General features: G+C 34.7%; 1 protein-coding gene across 4 annotated transcripts in view; it reads left to right on the forward strand.

Annotated features, from left to right (window-relative positions):
• LOC123528756 (protein MON2 homolog) overlaps positions 1-16,809 on the forward strand; it is a 553,363-nt gene that overhangs the window by 129,373 nt on the left and 407,181 nt on the right. The window lies entirely within an intron of this gene.

Raw genomic sequence — 16,809 nt, forward strand, 5'->3', positions numbered from 1 at the left:
ACCTGATCGAGAGTCACCAACGGCCGCTCTTGATGTGTTTACTATTCCACCTTCGCCCCCAGCAGCCAGAGGCACCTAAAACTTGATCTTATATGACATGATAAGTCGCTGTTGATGTAAGAAGTGTTGATCAATTGTTTGCCAGTGATTTTGTGTGTGATAAAGTGTTGATCAATTGCAAATTGGAACTCTATAGAAAAACTTATATCACGTGATAGTCATTTTGGATGTAAGAAGTGTTCACCAATTGTAAGCCAGTCATTTCGTGTGTAATAAGTGCTTGTTCAATTTTTTTGCTTATCCTTGAAAACGTAATAAAAGTCCTTGAAAACTCCTTGAAAACCCCTTGAATTTTTTGTCAGTCTGGCTGTATGAACCCTACTAATACTAAATATGGCATACTGTAGAGGGAGGTACTTATGTGATATGATACAAAAAATGACATACTGTAGAGATGACCTACTGTAGAGGGAGGTACTTATGTGATTCTAAATATGACGTACTGCAGAGGGAGCTACCCATGTGATACTTAATATGACCTACTGTTCTGATAAACAACCATACTGAAACTTTTGCAATATTTTGAGAGATCTGCTGTCAGTTTCAAAATAAAATTTAAAAAACCTGTTTAGCTGTAATTTTATCAACTTTTGTGGTCTAACTTAGAGCAGTCTTATTGGCAAATTCTTATCTGCCTGTGGCAAAAATGGTAACATATTGTTTAGTATATGATTATATAGGCTGCAACCTTTTTCTGTAAGGTCATCATACAGACTTTTGTATTGTTTTGTCCTTCAGTTGTCCTCTAATATTAATAAACTATCTGCATTAATTTTTTCCCTATATGGATTTGAGGAAATACATGAAATGATTCATTAATACAAGTAATTCCATGCAAATCACATAACCTGAATAACAGTATGTCCATTTTTTGCTAGTATTATAACATATCCAAGCAAACTGATAGCAGACTCTGTTTGACTGAATCTGTTTATGAGAGGTTATGAAATTTTCAACACCTGTCATATCCCTTAGCAAAACTCTTATTATAATAATACAAAATTGAATGGGCTGCATAAAGGACCATTGTATAATTTCCATTATGTAATATCCAGCCTAACAGACATATTTAAGTGCATTCTTATCAAAGAATTAGGCATATAAAAGCTCTGATGTATTTTAGAATCAGACATACATAAGTGCAGTGTTATTACAGAATTAGACATATAAAAACTCTGATGTATATATTATGATTTATTTATTTATAATTATGTGTTTTGTTAACAGAGAATTAGACATATAAAAACTGTGATGTATTAATAATTTTATAGAATCAGACATACATAAGTGCGGTGTTAACACAGAATTAGACATGTAAAAAGTGTGATGTATTTATAGAATCAGACATACATCAGAGCAATGTTAACACAGAATTAGACGTGTAAAAACTGTGATGATATCAGACATACATAAGAGCAATGTTAACACAGAATTAGACATGTAAAAAGTGTGATGTATTTATAGAATCAGACATACATAAGAGCAGTGTTAACACAGAATTAGACGTGTAAAAAGTGTGATGTATTTATAGAATCAGACATACATAAGAGCAGTGTTAACACAGAATTAGACGTGTAAAAAGAGTGATGTATTTATAGAATCAGACATACATAAGTGCAGTGTTAACACAGAAATTAGACATGCAAAAACTGTGATGATATCAGACATACATAAGTGTAGTGTTAACACAGAATTAGACATGTAAAAACTGTGATGATATCAGACATACATAAGTGCAGTGTTAACACAGAATTAGACATGTAAAAAGTGTGAAGTATTTATAGAATCAGACATACATAAGAGCAGTGTTAACACAGAATTAGACATGTAAAAAGTGTGATGTATTTATAGAATCAGACATACATAAGAGCAGTGTTAACACAGAATTATACGTGTAAAAAGTGTGATGTATTTATAGAATCAGACATACATAAGAGCAGTGTTAACACAGAAATTAGACATGTAAAAACTGTGATGATATCTGACATACATAAGTGCAGTGTTAACACAGAATTAGACATGTAAAAACTGTGATGATATCAGACATACATAAGTGCAGTGTTAACACAGAATTAGACATGTAAAAAGTGTGGTGTATTTATAGAATCAGACATACATAAGAGCAGTGTTAACACAGAATTAGACATGTAAAAACTGTGATGATATCAGACATACATAAGAGCAATGTTTACACAGAATTAGACATGTAAAAAGTGTGATGTATTTATAGAATCAGACATACATAAGAGCAGTGTTAACACAGAATTAGACATGTAAAAACTGTGAGGATATCAGACATACATAAGAGCAATGTTAACACAGAATTAGACATGTAAAAAGTGTGATGTATTTATAGAATCAGACATACATAAGAGCAATGTTAACACAGAATTAGACATGTAAAAACTGTGATGTATTAATAATTTTATAGAATCAGACATACATAAGTGCGGTGTTAACACAGAATTAGACATGTAAAAAGTGTGATGTATTTATAGAATCAGACATACATAAGAGCAATGTTAACACAGAATTAGACGTGTAAAAACTGTGATGATATCAGACATACATAAGAGCAATGTTAACACAGAATTAGACATGTGAAAAGTGTTATGTATTTATAGAATCAGACATACATAAGAGCAGTGTTAACACAGAATTAGACGTGTAAAAAATGTGAGGTATTTATAGAATCAGACATACATAAGAGCAGTGTTAACACAGAATTAGACGTGTAAAAAATGTGATGTATTTATAGAATCAGACATACATAAGTGCAGTGTTAACACAGAAATTAGACATGTAAAAACTGTGATGATATCAGACATACATAAGTGCAGTGTTAACACAGAATTAGACATGTAAAAACTGTGATGATATCAGACATACATAAGTGCAGTGTTAACACAGAATTAGACATGTAAAAAGTGTGGTGTATTTATAGAATCAGACATACATGAGAGCAGTGTTAACACAGAATTAGACGTGTAAAAACTATGATGATATCAGACATACATAAGAGCAATGTTAACACAGAATTAGACATGTAAAAAGTGTGATGTATTTATAGAATCAGACATACATAAGAGCAATGTTAACACAGAATTAGACGTGTAAAAACTGTGATATATCAGACATACATAAGTGCAGTGTTACACAGAATTAGACATGTAAAAACTGTGATGATATCAACATACATAAGAGCAGTGTTAACACAGAATTAGACATGTAAAAACTGTGATGATATCAGACATACATAAGTGCAGTGTTAACACAGAATTAGACATGTAAAAACTGTGATGTATTTATAGATCAGACATACATAAGGCAATGTTAACACAGAATTAGACGTGTAAAAACGTGATGATATCAGACATACATAGAGCAATGTTAACAGAATAGACATGTAAAAGTGTGATGTATTTATAGAATCAGACATACATAAGAGCAATGTTAACACAGAATTAGACGTGTAAAAACTGTGATGATATCAGACATACATAAGTGCAGTGTTAACACAGAATTAGACATGTAAAAACTGTGATGATATCACACATACATAAGAGCAGTGTTAACACAGAATTAGACATGTAAAAACTGTGATGATATCAGACATACATAAGTGCAGTGTTAACACAGAATTAGACATGTAAAAACTGTGATGTATTTATAGAATCAGACATACATTAGAGCAATGTTAACACAGAATTAGACGTGTAAAAACTGTGATGATATCAGACATACATAAGAGCAATGTTAACACAGAATTAGACATGTAAAAACTGTGATGATATCAGACATACATAAGAGCAATGTTAACACAGAATTAGACATGTAAAAAGTGTGATGTATTTATAGAATCAGACATACATAAGAGCAATGTTAACACAGAATTAGACATGTAAAAGGTGTGATGTATTTATAGAATCAGACATACATAAGTGCAGTGTTGACACAGAATTAGACATGTAAAAAGTGTGATGTATTTATAGAATCAGACATACATAAGAGCAATGTTGACACAGAATTAGACATGTAAAAAGTGTGATGTATTTATAGAATCAGAAATACATAAGAGCAATGTTAACACAGAAATAGACATGTAAAAAGTGTGATGTATTTATAGAATCAGACATACATAAGAGCAATGTTTACACAGAATTAGACATGTAAAAAGTGTGATGATATCAGACATACATAAGAGCAATGTTAACACAGAATTAGACGTGTAAAAACTGTGATGATATCAGACATACATAAGAGCAATGTTAACACAGAATTAGACATGTAAAAACTGTGATGATATCAGACATACATAAGAGCAATGTTAACACAGAATTAGACATGTAAAAAGTGTGATGTATTTATAGAATCAGACATACATAAGAGCAGTGTTGACACAGAATTAGACATGTAAAAACTGTGATGATATCAGACATACATAAGTGCAGTGTTAACACAGAAATTAGACATGTAAAAAGTGTGATGTATTTATAGAATCAGACATACATAAGTGCAGTGTTGACACAGAATTAGACATGTAAAAACTGTGATGATATCAGACATACATAAGTGCAGTGTTGACACAGAATTAGACGTGTAAAAACTGTGATGTATTTATAGAATCAGACATACATAAGTGCAGTGTTGACACAGAATTAGACATGTCAAAACTGATATATTTAAGAAATAAGGCATGTATAAGCCTTGCAAGTATCATAGATAATCAGGTAATCAGACTGAAAAAAGGGGCACCTGGGGTCTTCCTTCACCATCAAAAGTTAAAATTATAGTCACCATATGACCTACATTGTTTCAGTGTGACTCTAAACTCAACAAAAACAGAACAGAAAGGTAATTAGATACATATTGTGTAAGTGCAATGTGATGACAAATGTATAAGTGCAATATAATAAATGCAGTGTAGTAACATACATTATAAGTGCAATGTAATGACAGTCATAATTATTTCCCTATAGTTGAAAACCATTTTCGGGGACTATAAAGATTACCCTTTTTTTGTCAGTACGTCTGTATGTCCACACTTCTATGTCCTGTTAATAACTCTCACCTGTGTAGAGATTTTAATTTTACTTGGCACAAATGTTCCCCAAAATGAGACAACATGTCTTGAGCAAAAACACGAACCACTAGCACAAAGGTCAAAGTAACATTTGGAGGTCAAAGGTCAACAGGGCTTTTTCTTGTACAGTCTGTATCTCTACTACCCATCAAGAGAATTTTAACTCAATTCATGGTGAACTATTAGTATAGGTGGATAGTCCGGCATCCAAAAATAGAAAAGCCTTTAAATAACTTCTCATGAACTGCTTGATGGATCATGTCACCAAATTTGGTCTGTAAATCCTTGTAAGGTTCTCTCAAATTTATTCAAATGGTTCTACTTGACTGATTTTTAGGGGCTGCCAGAGCTAAAAATAGAAAAACAATTTCTTTTAATGAACCGGTGGATGGATTGTCATCAAACTTCGACATCATTGACAGATATCAGGTCATTAGGTTATTCCACAGTTGAGATATATAGGCACTTTCTAGTAGGGGACATTATATTGCATGGCAATACTTCATTCACTTAATTACTGTTACAATAGTAAAATGTATCTTGTTAATTATTTTTAGACCAAAATAGAACCTGCATTAAAATAAGTAAATTCAGACATTATGATTCAGATGTCTAATTGCCATATCAATAATAAACAACCTTTCAGTAAGTGCATTGTCTAATGTAGTTAGTGAAAAAATGATTAGGTGCTTGTTTACTCAATATCTTATATAAGTTTGTTGTTAATTACCCACTTTATGACAAAGTAATGGTAAGGATCTTGTTTATTATTCTGCATTATTAGCATGTTAGTCAGTAATGAAAATGCATTATGTTCTGATACCACTTGAATGATCTTGTCTGAGATAATCACTTGCTTGTTTTACTAGTATGATACCTGGAAGTTATTGTGACAGTATCTTACTGCTGTAGACATGTAAGACATTTTAACAGTGGCTAAGTAGTGTAGTACCTGTAAATGCATTACTAATGTGGTACCGGTAGCCTATTGGTAGAGCACCCGCTTTGAGTGTTAGAGGTCATTGGTTCAATCCCTGGCTGTGTCATACCAAAGAGCTAAAAAATGGTACTAGTAGCTTCCTCGCTTGGCACTCAGCATTAAGAGGATATTGCTAGGACTGGTCAGCTTGGTGTCGGTATAATGTGAGTGGGTGGGGTATCATGTCACTTGTCTACAGAGTGATATTCCAGTGAGGCAGCACTCTAAAAGTTAGCATTGTGCTCACTGCTACAAGTAGACACCATTGTTTATATGACTGAAAAAATGTTAGAAAAGAAGTTAAGTCCAAACACGCACACACTGTAAAGGCAATGTGAGAGTGCATTTATACTAGCATATTATCCAAATAGCAATGTGACAGTGCATTACTGACAAAGTACCTGTAAGGCAGTGTGGTACCTTACAGGCTTGACCATAGTAAGGCAGTACAGTACCTGTAATGCAGTGTGACAGTGCAATACTAGTACAGTACCTGTAAGGCAATGTGACAGTGCATTACTAGTAATACAGTATAGTGTGTATAGCAGTTCTGAATCACCTAACAGAAAACGTTCAATATGTCAAACAGAATTGTGTCCTTTGGGGTTTAGTGTTCATATGGCAAGATGAAAAAATAAAAGGTATAATTTCATTTCTGGGATTACTAGTTTGGTCACAGGGTACATACTGATTTTCGTCGAAAATTTGCAAATAATTGCCATTTTAAAGAAAAATATACAGAATTATGAAAAATACGCAATAAACATTTCAAAACATAGCCATGACTGTTTATTTCCATCTGCAAAAAAGTTATTTTGAAAATAAGAAAGCCTTCAATTTTATATGAGGTCATTTCCAAATGTAGTCAGTCAAGTAGTTCCGAATCACTTTTTACAACATTTATCTCCCCTGCAAGAACAATATAACACGCAACTTCTCAAAAGTTTGTGGTATTATTCGTGTTACTTAGGGACATTCAACTGACAAAACATTTACACTTTATTGGCAATATGTGAAGAAAAAATTGAAGTGATTCGGAACTGCTTTAGATTCAGAATACCTAGACATACTGTACCTGTAAGGCAGTGTGACAGTATATTACTAGTACAGTACCTGTAAGACAGTGTGACAGTGCATTACTAGTACTGTACCTGTAAGGCAGTGTGACAGTGTATTACTAGTACAGTACCTGTAAGACAGTGTGACAGTGCATTACTAGTACAGTACCTGTAAGGCAGTGTGACAGTATATTACTAGTACAGTCCTGTAAGACATGTGTGACAGTGCATTTAACTAGTACGTACCTGTAAGGCAGTGTGACAGATATATTACTAGTACAGTACCTGTAAGACAGTGTGACAGTGCATTACTAGTACTGTACCTGTAAGACAGTGTGACAGTGCATTACTAGTACAGTACCTGTAAGCCAGTGTGACAGTGCATTACTAGTACAGTACCTGTAAGGCAGTGTGACAGTGCATTGCTAGCGTAGTACCTGTAGGACAATTTGACAGTGCATTTGTAGTGAAGAATAGTACCTGTAAGCAATGTTACAATGTATTACTAGTACAGTACCTTTAAGACAATGTGACAGTATATTAGTACAGTATATGTAAGGCAGTTTGACAGTGCATTACTAGTAGTGTAGTACCTGTAAGGCAGTGTGACAGTATATTACTAGTACAGTACCTGTAATGCAGTGTGACAGTGCAGTACTAGTACAGTACCTGTAAGGCAATGTGACAATGTAATACTAGTACAGTACCTATATGACAGTGTGACAGTATATTAGTACAGTACCTGTAAGGCAGTTCGGCAGTGCATTACTAGTAGTACAGTACCTGTAAGGCAGTGTGACAGAGTATTACTAGTACAGTACCTTTAAGGCAGAGTGAGAATGCATTACTAGTACAGTACCTGTAATGCAGTGTGACAGTGCATTACTAGTAGTACAGGACCTGTAAGGCAGTTTGACAGTATATTACTAGTACAGTACCTGTAATGCAGTGTGACAGTGCATTACTAGTAGTACAGTACCTGTAAGGCAGTTTGACAGTATATTACTAGTACAGTACCTGTAATGCAGTGTGACAGTGCAATACTAGTACAGTACCTGTAAGGCAATGTGACAGTGCATTACTAGTAGTACAGGACCTGTAAGGCAGTGTGACAGTATATTACTAGTACAGTACCTGTAAGACAGTGTGACAATGCTTTACTAGTATAGTACCTGTAAGGCAGTTTGACAGTGCATTACTACTATAGAACCTGTAAGACAATGTGTCAGTGCTTTACTAGTATAGTACCTGTAGGACAATTTGACAGAGCATTTGTAGTGAAAAATAATACCTGTAAGCAATGTGACAATGTATTACTAGTACAGTACCTATATGACAATGTGACAGTATATTAGTACAGTACCTGTAAGGCACAGTATATTAGTACAGTACCTGTAAGGCAGTTCGGCAGTGCATTACTAGTAGTACAGTACCTGTAAGGCAGTGTGACAGAGTATTACTAGTACAGTACCTTTAAGCAAAGTGAGAATGCATTAGTAGTACAGTACCTGTAAGGCAGTGTGACAATGCATTACTAGTACAATACCTTTAAGGCAGTGTGACAGTGCATTACTAGTACAGTACCTGTAAGGCAGTGTGACAGTGCATTACTTAAGTACAGTATATATAAGGCAGTGTGACAGTGCATTACTAGTACAGTACCTGTAAGGCAGTGTGACAATGCATTACTAGTACAGTACCTGTAAGGCAGTGTGACAATGCATTACTAATACAGTACCTGTACCTGTACCTGTAAGGCAATGTGACAATGCAGTACTAGTTCAGTATCTGTAAGGCAATTTGACAATGCATTACTAGTACAGTACCTGTAAGGCAGTGTGACAGTGCATTACTAGTACAATACCTTTAAGGCAGTGTGACAGTGCATTACTAATACAGTACCTGTACCTGTACCTGTAAGGCAATGTGACAATGCATTACTAGTTCAGTATCTGTAAGGCAATGTGACAATGCATTACTAGTACAGTACCTGTAAGGCAGTGTGACAATGCATTACTAATACAGTACCTGTACCTGTACCTGTAAGGCAATGTGACAATGCAGTACTAGTTCAGTATCTGTAAGGCAATTTGACAATGCATTACTAGTACAGTACCTGTAAGGCAGTGTGACAATGCATTACTAATACAGTACCTGTACCTGTACCTGTAAGGCAATGTGACAATGCAGTACTAGTTTAGTATCTGTAAGGCAATTTGACAGTGCATTACTAGTACAGTACCTGTAAGGCAGTGTGACAGTGCATTACTAGTACAATACCTTTAAGACAGTGTGACAATGCAGTACTAGTTCAGTATCTGTAAGGCAATTTGACAATGCATTACTAGTACAGTACCTGTAAGGCAGTGTGACAGTGCATTACTAGTACAATACCTTTAAGGCAGTGTGACAGTGCATTACTAGTTTAGTACCTGTAAGGCAGTTTGACAGTGCATTACTAGTACAGTACCTGTAAGGCAGTGTGACAATGTATTACTAATACAGTATATTTAAGGCAGAGTGAGAATGCATTACTTGTACAGTACCTGTAAGGTAGTGTGACAGTGAATTACTAGTATAGTACCTGTAAGACAATGTGGCAGTGTATTACTAGTATTGTATCAATGACAATTTATTTATTGGTCAATAAAGTAAATTGTCATTGTCAGTATTGTATCTGTTAGGCAGTGTGACAGTGCATTACTAGTATATTATACCTGTAGTACAATGTTGCAGTGCATTTTGAGTATAATACATGTAAGATAATTTGACAGTACGAATGCGGCAGTATATGACTGGCATAGTATATGTAAGACAATGTAACAGTGTATTTCTAATGTAGTGTAGTACCTGTAAAACAATGTGGCAGTACATTATTAATATAATACCTGTAGGGCAATGTGGCAGTGCATTACTAGTGTAGTACCTGCAAGACTGATACGACAGTCCATTATTAGTATGGTAGCCGTAAGATAATAATGACAGCATGGTTCGCACAGGTCCTTGAAAGTCCTTGAATTTGATCGGGGGTGCAAATCGTATTGTAGGGGAAAAATACAAAAAATAAATAATAAATAAGTCAAAACGAGCAAAAACAAGAAGTGAAGTCCCTTGAGGACAAATTGAAAACTAGTCTTGAGAGGTTGAAAGACTTATAAGAAACATGTACTAAGTATGTATACAGGCAAATATAGCTCATAAAAGGTAATCCCATTGAAGATCTCATAAAGGTTAAGATATGCTATTGTAGCTTATGGAAAATAAAACTGTTCTGTAACTTTTCTTCTATCATAATGCCTTATAAAGAGCCTAAATGGTTTTGTAATTTAAGATTTAAAGCGATTAAAATAGTCCTTGAAAATCGATAAAAAGTCCTTGACAAGTCCTTGAATTTTTTTTGCCAAGTCCTGTATGAACCATGGACAGTGCATTACTGGTGTATCAGTGTGACAGTGTATTACTGGTAAATATCGGTAAGCCAGTGAGTTAAGGGAACTTGTTTGTTAATGCTTATGGTCAGGAAGTTGAGAAAAATGATAGGACAAAATGTGATCTATGCATTGAACAAATATAGTTCTTTTAGGTGTAGATGACTTGGCTGTCATTTTGCCATATAGAAATTATACTATATTTGCAATCAGATTCTGACACTATGGCTGTATATAACATTAATAAATTCAAGGAAAGAAACATAGATATTATTCTCCAACAATGATAAATGAGTTCCAAGTCTAGAAAACAACAAGTCAATATATAATCAGAACCATGAATATTTCATTTCACATAAATGAATATTATCACCTTTCCAAATAGCGTTTCTCATGCAAGTCTCCAAGAATCTTTCTCCTGTAAGTTACTGCTGACAGATGTTTGTATTCTTATGTTTTATTAAACATTAACCTGACAAATGTTTTTTGGTTGTCTGTCTTTTGATATATTCCATTTTTCTTGGCAGTATTCATGTTTATATAATATATTTGAATCACATTTTTAACAGTTTGCAAGAATGTTTTTAATATCACAAAATGATGTATTTTATGTGATAGTACATGACAGTGGTTTCTGCAGGTGGTATAATGGTCACATTTATGTAACAAGTTGTTTAGACTTTATATTGAAAATGTCTATGGTCTTGTTACATTTTTGACAATCGGTGGAGGTCTAGATCTATTGATCATAAATAAAACGTAAGTGAAGTTAAAATTATGAATAACAATTGAATTTTGGAACTTAATTGGAGCTGAAAACCAAAAAATTTTGCAACAGCATAATAAATAAAAACAATAAAGTGCTAAATATTATAGGTTATGTTGTTTAAGTGAATTTTCTTAAAATTGCAGTTACTGTTAGAGAATAGTACTGTGAAACCAACATTTATAAATGGGGGTCTAATATTTGTGGTTGTGTCAGTCTGAAATAAAATCCCAATTAATTTTTATCTTCATAAGTGGATTTCCACAAATTAATATTTCCATGAAATCCTCATTTCTTGGTATTAAATAATTTTACAGCATATATACAATATATATATTTATGTCTCACCCCCACTGGGGGAGACATATTATTTTTGCCCTGTCCAGCCGTCCGTCCTCCACACTTCTTTTCCTGTCAATAACTGGAGAACCATATGACTTGGAACCTTCAAACTTCATAGGATGGGAGGGCTTTTGGAGTAGATGACCCCTATTGTTTTTGGGGTCTCTCCATCAAATGTCAAGGTCACAGGGGCCTGAACATGGAAAACCATTTCCAACCAATAGCTTGAGAACCACTTGACCCAGAATGTTGAAACTTCATAGGGTGATTGGACATGCAGAGTAGATGACCCCTATTGATTTTGGGGTCACTCTATTAAAGGTCAAGGTCACAGGGGCCTGAAAATGGAAAACAATTTCCGATCAATAACTTCAGAACCACTGACCCAGAATGTTGAAACTTCATAGGATGATTGGACATGCAGAGTAGATGAATCCTGTTGATTTTGGGGTCACTCCATTAAAGGTCAAGGTCACAGCGGCCAGAACATGGCAGTCCATTCCTGATCAGTAACTTGAGACCCATTTGACCTAGAACCTTCAAACTTCATAGGGTGATAGGATTTACAGAGTAGATGACCTAGTTTTGGGGTTTCTAGATCAAAGGTCAAGGTCACAAGGACCTAAACATGGAAAAAACCATTTCTGATCAGTAACTCGAGACCCACTTGACCCAGAACGTTAAAACTTAATAGGATGATTGGACAAGTAGAGTAGATGACCGCTAATGATTTTTGGGTCACTTGATCAAAGGTCAAGGTAACAGGGACCAAAACATGGAAAATGGTTTCCGATCAATAACTTGAGAGCCATTTGACCCAGAACCTTCAAACTTTATAGGATGATAGGACTATCAGAGTAGATGGCCCTTATCGTTTTTCGGGTCACTTGAGCTAAAGTCAGGGTCACAGAGGCCTGAACGCAGAACACTCTTTCCGATCAATAACTTGAGAATCACTTGACTTAGAATGTTGAAACTTCGTAGGGTGATTGGATGTGCTGAGTAGATGACCCATATTGATTTTAAGGTCACTTGATCAAAGGTCAAGGTCACAGGAATCTGAACATGGAAAATGGTTTCCGATCAATAACTTGAGAACCACTTGACCCAGAATGTTGAAACTTCATTGGCAAGAAGCATATTCCTATAGTAGTCAACCATCCGTTTCCCATTAACTTCTGCTTCTATCCACTATTGACTTCTTGCCTAATATGACTATGCATTGGGGGAGACATGCATTTTTCTACTAAAGCATCTTCTAGTTCTAGTTGGTGATGTAAGAATATTGCCCAGTCCAGCATTTTATCATATCTGAGAAGCCTGCCTGCAAAAGCATATTTATTGGGGAAAATCAATGTTTATGAGGAGCAAAATCTAATTTCAGATATTCAAAATGTACAACATGTCATAAAAGTCATTTGTTTTATTCTACAGAACAGTTAAAGGCAGAATTTTCTTCTCCTATAAGGTAGATTTCAGTTTGGATAAGCCCACAGATGTCTGTTAATGGGATATGTAACAGTATGGTGGAATCATTGCTATGCTTCTATTATGATGTATGTTTGGTTTGAGATAAAAATTAATTTATTTTTCCTTCATATTTCATGTCTGTCACAAGAGAGTCAGAAGAATTTATTTAATCTTTTCAGTGAAATAATTAAAGTATTAGAGTGAAAGATAATTGGTAAATTTCCAGTGAAAGATATTGAAATATATAAATCAGTATTAAGCGTATTTTTCATATTTGCATGCTTATCATTTTTTCTATGTCTTTGGGACAGCTAGAATTTTTATACGCCTATCTCTGAAAGAGCAGGGCATATTATGTGAATACCCGTGGTGGCAGGCGGCAGCGGGCAGGCAGTCAGCATCCAAATCATGTCTGCTCTCTAAGTCAAACAGTTTTCATCCGATCTTCACCGAACTTGCTGACAATGTTTGTGGGCATAATATCTCAGCCAAATTGGATAACCAGCCAAATCGCCACAGGCACTTTTGGATTATGGCCCTTGAATTACTCGAAAATCAGCGAATTTAGCCTTGTTCGCTCTCTAAGTCAAACAGTTTTCATCCGATCTTCACCAAACTTGCTGACAATGTTAATGGGCATAATATCTCAACCAAATCTGATAACCAGCCAAATCGCCCCAGGCACTCTTGGATTATGGCCCTTGAATTACTCAAAAAACTGCAAATTTAGCCTTGTCAAACAGTTTTCATCCCATCTTCACCAAACTTGTTGACAATGTTTGTGGGCATAATATCTCTGCCAAGTACAATAACAACTCAAATCACCTCAGGTTCTTTTGTATTATGCCCCTTGAATTAGGCCAAGTTCGATGATGAGTGTACTTTGCGACAGTCTGGCACTCTTGTTAGCACCTAAGTATTTTTAAATGTGTAGGTCATGAAGGTCACATGTGATATATGCGGAGTTCCTATAAACAGCAATTTGTGTTTACGATGGCTTGGAATTTATGGCCTTATATAACAGGAAGTGTTAATCAAAACAGAAGGACTTTGACTTCCAAATATTTTATGACACCCCAAGAGTTAATTGCAGCGGAAGTCACCCGTGGTTTACTGGGGAGTGAACCTCAAAATATTATGTAATATTATCAAAAAATATTTTTATCTTTAGCCGGAGTATTTTTAGGTTATGAGCCTCGAGATCAGCAATCTTTTTGACAAAAATTTTATACTTTCAATGATGTAACGATCCGTTATTTATAAAGCGTTATTCAGTATGAAAGTCGTTTTTTATGTAAAAACATACCGATTCATATTCGGCAGACGAGTCTATAGACTATAAATTGAACTCTAAAATTTTTTAAATTATATGAATTTCAATTTGAAACCAATCCAAAACAGAAAGTTATGCCTAAAAATATATATTCCCTTACTTAAACACTTTATAACAAAGAGAAACTGCAATGAATTTTGTATCATCAGAAAGAGAATTTAAATTACTATAATCTTTGTATTGACCAAAATAATGTCAAACTTACAGAAAATATTGAAATAATGATATTATTAACATAAGTGTGTGTAATCACAAAATAAATCCAACACCTCTGTTCAGATAAGACAGTCAGGCTTATCAGCCATATACCGATTATTGATTATTGATTATCACTTATCAGTGTTATGTAAAGGAGGTTTTTTTGGCTTCTGTTCTGTGTGGTAAAGGGTTAACATTGGATTTTGCATTTTACCTGACAGATATTTTATACTAAATGCATATTGTGCAGTTTGAAAATGAAAGAAAAACAGATATTTGTCAGTCATGCTGCATCTGGCATCTTGCGTCAACATTTTCACTTAAACATCTCCACCGCTAAAACTACTGGTCAGGATTACACCAAAGTTGGTATGTAGAATCCTGGCATGGACCACTCAAGTTAGTTTGTATGCCTTCACTTCTCTATTTTAGCTAGCAATGGAAAAAACTTTAAACAACTTCTTTTCATGAACAAGTTGTTGGATATCCACCAAACTTGTTCTGCAGCATCTGTGTATAGACAGACTTCTCCCAGTTTTGTTTAAAGGCTTTTGTGATGGGCTGTCACAACTAAAAATAGAGGAAACTTTTAAACAACCTCTTCTCATGATGAATATCCACTTAATTTGTAGCATTGTAGCATTCTTGTATGGACCTGTTTCAAGTTTGTTCAGATGTTCCACTTGACTGCTTTTAGGGGCTTTCAGAGCTACAAATAGAAAAATCTTTAAACCACTTCTTCACATAGACTGCTTGGCGGATCATTACAAAACTTGGTGTGCAGCATCCTTGCATGGACCTCTCTCAGACTGTAGTTCAGCTTCACCGATTTAAGGGGCCACCAGAGGTAGATGTGAAAAAAAAACAAACTTTGTACAAGTTAATTTGGATGTTCAGTCACTCGTCTTTGTTAAAGAGAAGACAGCAATTTCAGTACAACAGCACAACATCAGTGATCATGAAGTACTTTCCTGATTTTGAAAATAATTACTACACCTTATTAGTAACTTAAATTTATTGTGATCACATTACAACAGTGCCTCCATTGTTTGACCACTGAATTTTCCATCAGGAAAAGCTATGAGATTGCAAGGATGTATGAAAATGTTGTATAAAAATGTCTTAATAGCTTTTCAAAAGATATAGGTGGCAATTTTACATTATCACAAACTCTCCTAACTGTATTGTTCATTACCATATGGTTTCTGGAGAAAATGTTCAGACTGACTTCTAACATTTATACTTCATTATCAGCCTGCTGCTGTGAGTTTTTAACAAATCGATTGGCGCCATTTGTATGTCTTGGACAAGTAACATACAAGCGGCAATTGAGCAGATCTGTTGTTTTTGTATTGGTATAACAATTAGACCCTATTACTTTTTAGCTCCACTATTCAGAGAATAGGGGGGCTACACTACTCACCCCGGCGTCGGCGTGACCCTTCTTGGTTAAAGTTTTTCGGCAACCTTTGTTTTTCTGTCATATCTTTGTTACTATTGCTTATATCTTATTGTAACTTCACATAAACATTGTCCAGTATACACAGAATGTGTGTGTAAGGGCTGAGCCCATTATACCCAAGGTCAAGGTCATCAAGCTGTTATACTTAGGTTATTTTTAAGGTTAGAGTTTTTTGGCAACCTTTGTTTTTCTGTCATATCTTTGTTAATATTGCTTATATCTTACTATATCTTCACGAAGATTGTCCAGTATGCAAACAAAAAAGTTTTTCAGCAACCTTTGTTTTTCTGTCATATCTTTGTAACTATTGCTTATATCTTACTGTATCTTCACATAAACATTGTCCAGTATGCAAACAAATTATGTGTAGGGGCTGAGCCCATTATACACAAGGTCAAGGTCATCAAGGTGTTATACTTAAGTTATTTTTAAGGTTAAAGTTCTTCAGCTACCTTTGTTTTTCTGTCATATCTTTGTTACTATTACTTATATCTTACTGTAACTTTACATAAAAATTTTACTGTCAAATCCCTGAATAGTGGAGCGCGCTGTCTTACAGACAGCTCTTGTTACAGTCTGTGTTTCACTGTACGATATTGATCAGACTTTTAGGCAAGTAAAATTATTTTC

Source organism: Mercenaria mercenaria, chromosome 13 (assembly GCF_021730395.1).
Source record: "Mercenaria mercenaria strain notata chromosome 13, MADL_Memer_1, whole genome shotgun sequence".
Taxonomy (NCBI): domain Eukaryota; kingdom Metazoa; phylum Mollusca; class Bivalvia; order Venerida; family Veneridae; genus Mercenaria; species Mercenaria mercenaria.